This window comes from Tupaia chinensis, unplaced genomic scaffold (assembly GCF_000334495.1).
Source record: "Tupaia chinensis unplaced genomic scaffold, TupChi_1.0 Scaffold000263_1, whole genome shotgun sequence".
In the NCBI taxonomy this organism is placed as follows: Eukaryota; Metazoa; Chordata; class Mammalia; order Scandentia; family Tupaiidae; genus Tupaia; species Tupaia belangeri.
Window position 1 is genome coordinate 1,857,533 of NW_006159743.1, and position 8,084 is coordinate 1,865,616.

The following is an 8,084-nucleotide window of genomic DNA, read 5'->3' on the forward strand; positions in this document are numbered from 1 at the left end:
AACAAATGCCCCCTATACCAAAAATCTTTTTCAAAAAAAAAAAAAGGGTGTGGTAAGAAAAAGAAGACAGAGGGCTGGTCCCATAGAGCAGTGATTATGTGCTCTGTGCAGGGAGCCAGATGTCATTAGCTGGGTTCCACATAGCCAACTGCTGTTCAAATCCTGGCTCCAGGGACTTGAAAAAACATTCCAGGCATGCATATATGTGTGCCCAAAGTCCTGAAAGGGTGGAGAAATGGAGGGAAAAGGATTGTGACAACATCATCCCCCAGTGGGGGCAGTTCTTTCATGCTCTCTGTGGCAAGGGCGTATATGCTTTGGCAGAGAGAAAGGAGAGAGAGAGAGAGAGAGAAAAAGAGAGAGAGAGAGAGAGAAAGAAAGAGAGAGAGAAGAGAATAGACAAAATCCTTCAAAAGTTTGTATAAAGGAGGACAGAGATAGGGAGGTTGTGAGAGGAGAAAGGGGGCTTTGTTTTAGAGATGAAGAAACACATTTGAAAGCAGATGGGAAGGAGCCAGTACAGAGATTAGGAATTGAACACATAAAAGAGAAGGCAGTTGGGATGGGACCCAGAGCATAGAAAGAGAACTTGGCCCCATGAAAAAGGAAAGCAAGGAAGAGGCAGTGCAATTTTATGAAGATATGTAGATTTGTTTGTGAAACTGAGGGAGTTTTGACCATTTCATGTAGTGGAAGTTAGGCTGTAGCAGGGAGTCTAGCTACTCTAAAAACAGATTATTTATTATTACTGCATTATCATTATATTAGAAGCTTTTAGATCTCAAATTCCATTTGATGGAAATTTTCCAAAGTTACATGTCTCTCTCATCTTTCAAGGCATCTCCATGTATTGTTCCAATAAAATATTGTTTCATAGGTAGTAATCTCAGTTTACTCTCTAATACACATCTCCACAAAGGTTAAACCCTGAGAGATTAGGAAGGAGAAAAAGTATTTCAGTAATCTCAGTAGTTTAAAGGTTTGATTACCAATAAGATTCCTTCTAATTTAAACCTTGACTTAGGTCAAGTGCTAAATTTCATGACTACCATAAAATGCAATGTCCTTGACCAACTTGTCATGTACAAAAACTATAGAAATAAGTTTGAATTTTTATCTTCCCATATAAATAATGTGATAATTTGGAAACTCTGAACAAGCTTATAACATGTCTCATTATATAACATTTACTGAGTGACCAGCATGCTTAGAAAACCAGGAAAACCAGTTTTGTATGGTGCCAACTCCACCTGGGCTTTCAGGCTTACAGGTGAGAGGATAAATTATTAAATTTATTTTAACAGAAGCCAGTTTCTGAGGAAATGAGTTGGGACTCTCTGATATATAACTGATTAGGAAAACTTATAACTCTGTTCCAAGGAAATAAGACTGGCTGAAAATGTAAATACTGACTCACAGGTTAACTTGATCCCTGAATTAGTTCTAATCCCCCAAGCTTGGTGGGGCATTATTGTTTGTCACAAAGTTCAAGACTCTCCCCCACCCACAGTGAGTGACAGATGTGTCACCCACCCATGCCATAGCCATTGGGGGCCTGCATGAACCCTTTGAGTGTAGGATGAACCAAGGAGACTCAAATTCAGCAGCTCTTCCACATGAGACAGAAGATATTCAAGGAGATGACAGATGGACATCCCAGCACAACAGACTTGTCCTAGATTGTAAAGACAAAGAGCCTGAGGTACTGTTTATGGGAGACTCCATGGTGCAGTTAATGCAGCAGTAGAGATACAGCAAGAGCTCTTTTCCACACATCATGAGCTGAATTTTGGAATTGGGAAATACAATAAGACATGTTTTATGGAGACTAAAGAATGGAAAATTGGAAAATATTAAACCTAAGGTTATTATTGTTTGGGTAGGAACAAGCAACCATGAAAATATAGCAAAAAAGGTAGCAGGTGGAATTGAGGCCACAGTACAACTTACCAACACAAGGCAGCCACAGGCCAGAATCAACGTATTGGGTTTGCTACCTCAAGGTGAGAAGCCCAATGCTTTGAGGCAAAAGAATCCCAAGGTCAACTAACTTCTCAGTTTCCTGCCAAGCCTACCAACATGCAGTACCTGGATGTCGATGGGGGCTACATGCACTCGGACCATGCCAGCTCCTGCCACAGTTTGATTTTTCAGGAGGGAGCTACACAAAGACCTGAAAAAGCCTTTATGAACTGATCGTGCAGCTGTTGGAGGAGACCCTGGAAAAGAAGGAAATCACTCATGTGTGATCGGCTCCCATCAGTCTTACCAGCATCCTGGCCTCCTTGGCTCAGTTATATCACTGGCACTACAGAATCCTTCTTTTTCTTAAGGCACTTCTCATTGTAGAAAGCTTCCTGGATGTTCCTATCTAGTGTTTGAAGGAGAGGAGGATTTAAATTGGTCCTGTATGTGGAAGATTTGTTTGACACAGGAGAAAATTTAGCCAGGGAAGATTGTTGTCTAAATTCATTTGAAATCAGAAGGGGACTTTTCAGTTGTATGTGTGACACAGTTATTGAATTATTGTTTTTCCTAAGGCAACATCAAAACTAAGTACTGAACAATAAAACAAAATAAAACAAAACACAACCTTTTTTTCAACCAATGCCTTCCTCTCAAATGAAGAAGCAGTCTCTGGTACCAGCAGTTAGCATAATGGCTATGTCGCTGAACTCCCATGTAGTCGGCCATGGTTCAAGTCCCAGACCCAGTGGCTTAAACTCATGCCAGGTGTGTGTGTGTGTGCGTGCGTGCCCAAGATCCCGAGAGGAGAATGGAGGAGAAGGGATTGCGGAGTGACCATCCCCCCTGGGGAGTGATTTCTTGCTTTCTATTTCTTTGTCTCTCTCTGTCTTTTTGGCGAGCACAGGTGCCCTATAGCAAAAATCTCTCAAAAAAAAAAAAAAAAAGAAAAGAAAAGAAAAGAAAAGAAAAGAAAAGAAAAGGCAGTCTCTTTCTTCTTTTGGCCACTGAAACTTCGGTAACCTTTTTAACTCGTACTTATTTCCTAGTTACTAAGTTCTTGTGCGAAATAGTATATTCAAGTGTTGCTGGGTAAATTTGGGTTAGTGTGTATCCTGTTTCTTCCGTTCACTTGTCAATTCCTTACGTGTCATTCTCTATTACAACGGTTTTGAACCTGTCCTGAAGATTACCTCACCAAAGAACTTGGATCCTGCAATGATGAAAACAAACTCCTATTTATATGTATACTTCTCATTTACTGTTTTATTGTAATGACCAAAGAAATTGTGAAAATATGACGAATATGTTTCATGGCAGTAATAATGGCAACTAACATTTATTTAGCACTTTTTACATGCCAAGCAAAAGTTCTAAGTGATTACATCTGTGACTCACTTAATCCTCTCAGCACCCCAGTGCAGAAGGTATTACTATAGGTCTAATTTTAATAGATTAGGTAACTGGGGCACAAAGAGGATAAATTTCTTGCCTGGAGTTACTTGAACAGAACCAGGATCTACACCCAGGCAATCTGGCTCAGGAGCCCACATTTTCTTTTCTTTTTTTTTTTTTTGCTATAGGGCGCATGTGCTTACCAGAGAGAGAAAGAGAGAGAGAGAAAGAGAAAGAGAGAGAAAGTGAAAAAGCACCCCCAATGGGTGATGGCCATGCCACAGTCCCTTCTCCATTGTCCTCTTGGGATTTGGGGCACACATGTGCACATGCTCAGCATGTTACTCAAGTTGCAGATACAGAGCTAGAACCATGCTGTCAGCCATGTGAGATCCAGTGCCTTAACCACCACACTTCTGGCTAGCCCTAAGCCCACATTCTTGGGGGCTATGCTATAATACAATTTACCATATAAAACCATTAATAATGAAACATATGATAATATTTTGCAGTATATATTTTCCCACTCCAGAACTGACATGAAGGTAAACAAAAATGTTCAAAAGCCATATTGGGGGGGGGCCAGCAGTTGGCGTAATGGCTATGTCGCTGGACTCCCACGTAGTTGACCGCAATTCGAGTCCCGGACCCGGTGGCTTAAACTCATGCTGGGTGCGTGTGCGTGTGTGCCCAAGATCCCGAGAGGAGAATGGAGGAGAAGGGATTGCGGCGTGGCCATCCCCCCTGGGGGTGATTTCTCCCTTTCTGTCTCTCTGTCTCTCTCTGTCTGTCTGGTGAGCGCATGCGCCCTATAGCAAAAACCTCTCCGAAAAAAGAAATAAAAAAGCCATATTGGCAAGTGAGGCAGCCAGAAAATGGTACACGGTGCTTGTAAGTGAACATGGGATTAAAGAGAAAAAACATTTGGAGACACTAATGAAACTATTGTGTCCTACCTAGACAAGTGCTCCCCCACCTCCCTCCAGCGCCCCCCCCCACACACACACATAGTCTTCATGCCTCTAGTTGAAAACAACTTCGTAAGCATTCTGCATAACTGCCTACCACACTCGCTATGTATTAGTACAGGCAGATTGGGCCCTCAGGGATATTGGTGTCTGATTGGAAAGCTCATTAGTTCATTCACTCACTCATTTAACAACCATTTATTTAGAAACTTCCCCCTAGAAACTGACAGATCTGTAGGGGAACAAATACATAAACAGATATTCATAACACAGTAAAAATAAAAAACAATAGAGGGACCAACAGTTAGCATAATGGCTATGTCGCTGGACTCCCATGTAGTCGACTGCAGTTCGAGTCCCACACCCGGTGGCTTAAACTCATGCCGGGTGCGTGTGCGTGCATCCCCAAGATCCTGAGAGGAGAATGGAGAAGGGATTGCGGCATGGCCATCCCCCCTGGGGGGGGGTGTGATTTCTTGCTTTCTGTCTCTCTGTCTCTCTCTGTCTGTCTGGCGAGCGCACGCACCCTATAGCAAAAACCTCTCCCAGAAAAAGAAAAAAAAACCAATAGAGATATGCACAAGACATACAGTGGGAATACTGAAATGAAGAAGGGAAATGGCGACAAAAATGGTGTTAGGGACAATAGTGTACTTGAGAGGCATCTCTGAAGAGGTGATGTTTGAATAAAGTAAGTGAGTTCTCCAGGTGGACTAGGAATAGGGAAGGCCATTCGAAGTAGAGGAAGTGGCATGTATAAAAACTCATGGGTATGAAATAGGGTAGCATGTTAAAAGAACTACAAACTTCTTAATATTATGGGGACATAGGTGCAGGGAAGGAAGGGAGTTGAGGATGAAGCTGTACAAATAAGCAGAGGCTAGAAGACTAAGAAGAAGTTTAGTGTTTTACTGAGGGGAGTGGTGAGCCAGTGGATAATTGTAAGTAGAGTGAATTCAGCAGCTAAGCTAGGAATCTTAATTTACAGATCACCTGGGGAGTTGATGTCCTTACTTCCACCTGCTGGAATAAGCTGGAAATTATGTTCTAAGGTTGTTGTACTCCTAGGCAAGCAGATAGCCCTTCTCACACTGGGTCTTGATGGTGCACCAGGGTGGAGGCAGGAAATGGGCTCAGGATTTCTTTGCTCTCAGAACCTGTAGACTTCTTTACTTTCCTCTTCTTCCCTCAGTCACCAACCTGGAACAGGAAGACTCTCTACTTGGCTAAGATTTTTTTCATTTTGTATTTCTGGCCAAGGCATTGTATGCATATGTGGGTTTAGTATTAGAAACTTCCATAAAAAATACCTATGTTCTCTTAAGACATTGGGAGAATAGTTAAAAACAAAGAAACAAAAAACCTTGTTACCCCAAGTTATTCAGAGGCCATAAGCATATAATTATTTATGTGTTTGAATTGAATTGGCAGTGGGTTGGAGACTGAAGAAAAATGGAAAAGGCAAAAGGAAACAAGTGAACACTTCAAAATACTCCAGTAGTTTAGAATAAGAATAATGGTGCCTTTTATCACATCTTTATTATTTTTATACCACTTTTTAAAAATATTTTATTTTATTTTATCTTATGGCTCACGGATGGAGAATATAAATTTGTTATGGCCTCTTTCATTATACATGATGGTGGACAAAAAGGCAGAGAAGCTGGATACTAAGGAGAAGAAACCTAAAGCCAAGAAGACTGATGCCAGCAGCAAGGTTAAAAAGGGTGATCCCAAGGCTAACAAGCTCAAGAAGGGGAAGCCCCATTGCAGCTGAAACCCCGTCCTAGTCTGAGGAATTGGCAGGTACTCCTGATCTGTCATGTATTCGAGGAAGGCCATGTCCAAGAGGAAATAGTCAGCTACTAAATCCACGATTGAAGAGAAAAAGAAGAAGTTCCTTGTCACAAAACCAGTTGGTGGTGACAAGAATGGTGGTACTGAGCTAGTTAAACTTCACATTATCCTACTGCAGATGAGCCTTGAAAGCTGTTGAGTCATGGCAAAGAGCCCTGCAGTCAGCCTGTGAGGAAGCTGAGAGCTAGCAACATTCCCGGGACCATTCTGGTCATCCTCATTGGATGCCACAGAGGCAAGAGAGTGGTTTTCCTGAAGCAGACTGGAAATCTCATCCTCAGTAGAATTCCACTGCATAGAACATACGAGCAATTTATCCTTGCCACCTCCGTGAAAACTGGTATTAGTAAAGTAAAAATCCCCAAATGCCTGACTGATGCTTACTTCAAGAAAAAGAAGCTGCAGAAGCCCAAACACCAGGAAGGTGAGATCTTCGACACAGAGAAGGAGAAATATGAGATTACAGAGTAGCACAAGGTTGATCAGAAAGCTGTAGACTCGCAAATTTTACCCAAAATCAAAGCTATTCCTTAGCTCCAGGGCTACCTGAGGACCATGTATGCCCTTAGAAATGGAGTTTATCCTTCAAATTGGTGTTCTAAATTTCTTATGAAGAACCTAATTAAATAACTGATAAGTATATTATAAATAAACAAACAAACAAACAAACAAATAAATAAAGGGATGAATTGGGTACATAATGGCTCTTTGTAGTCACTGTTAGGTCAGCAATGATCTTGCTTGTGTCTGAAGATGAATAATCTTCATGCATTTTCCAAGTCACCCAAAAGAGCTGTTGGAAGCCACACTTCCTGTCAGCATGTTCTGGGCGTAGTCTTCCCATCTTCAACACTGACTTTTAGATCACTAGCACTGTGTTGTCATTTAGTCATTTTTTTCACATACCTCTGATTTCTGGCATACAAAGTTTCCTGCGAGTGTTTATGTAATATTGAGTCCGGTTGATAGAATGTATGGGGGGTGCAATAAATGGCTGTTGTTTTTTAGTTTGCTATAAGGCACGTGTACTTGAGAGAGAGAAAGAGAGAGAGAGAGAGGATCACCTGGAGGGAGGGGGGAATGGCCACACTGCAATCCCTTCTCCTCATTCTCCTCTCTGGGTTTTGAGCATGCATGCACATGAACCCAGTGTGTTTTTCAGGCTTCCAGGTCAGGGGCTAGAACCACAGTAAGCCATGTGAGATTCAGCCGTCTTAACCATTGTGCCACCTGCTGTCCCTGTTGTTTCTTTCCTCTTTCTCTTCTTTTGATTTATTATTTTTTTTAATTTGCCAGAGAATGTATGTGCTCACTGGAGAGAGACAGACGGAGAGAGAAGGAAGAAAAGCGAGAAAGAACCCCTCTTTCTGTGGAGGATGGCCATGCTGCAAGTCTTTCCCGTCCTTTTCTCATCTTGGGTTTTTGGGCATGCAAGCACATGCGTTTTTGTGTTTTTCAAGCTGCCAGGTCTGGTATTTGAACCCGGCAGTTGGCCATGTCAGATCCAGCCACCTTATTCACCATGCCACTGGCTGGCCCAACTGTGAGTGTTTTAATGTGCTTTTTGGTTGAGAATTATAATCATGGAGTCTCTTTCCTAAGTCCCATCTCTGCCACATTCTGCAGTAATTTTCAGTGAGCTAAACAGATACTCTGATAGCTCCAGGGCTCAAGGGAGACAAAACAGTGGCTCTTCTGATCCTCTTATCCTCTTCACACTCTTATCCTCCCTTTCCACAGCGTTTCTTTCCTTATGGAAGCTAGAGGTTTGTAATACAAGGGAGACTGAGGCAAACAAGGGGAAAGGCACCAGAAGGGGTAAATGCTAGTAAAGAAAGCTGGAGAGGAGACTGAAAATTTGAAGGAGGAGAAATCAATACTATGAAAATATTTTTAAAA

The 8,084-nt window shown here is 41.9% G+C and overlaps 2 pseudogenes; both read left to right on the top strand.

Moving 5' to 3' along the window:
- Positions 1-1,579: 1,579 nt before the first annotated feature.
- On the top strand, positions 1,580-2,249 carry LOC102475780 (platelet-activating factor acetylhydrolase IB subunit beta pseudogene; annotated as a pseudogene).
- Positions 2,250-5,967: 3,718 nt separating this feature from the next.
- On the top strand, positions 5,968-6,776 carry LOC106734951 (60S ribosomal protein L6 pseudogene; annotated as a pseudogene).
- The last annotated feature ends 1,308 nt before the right edge of the window (positions 6,777-8,084 follow it).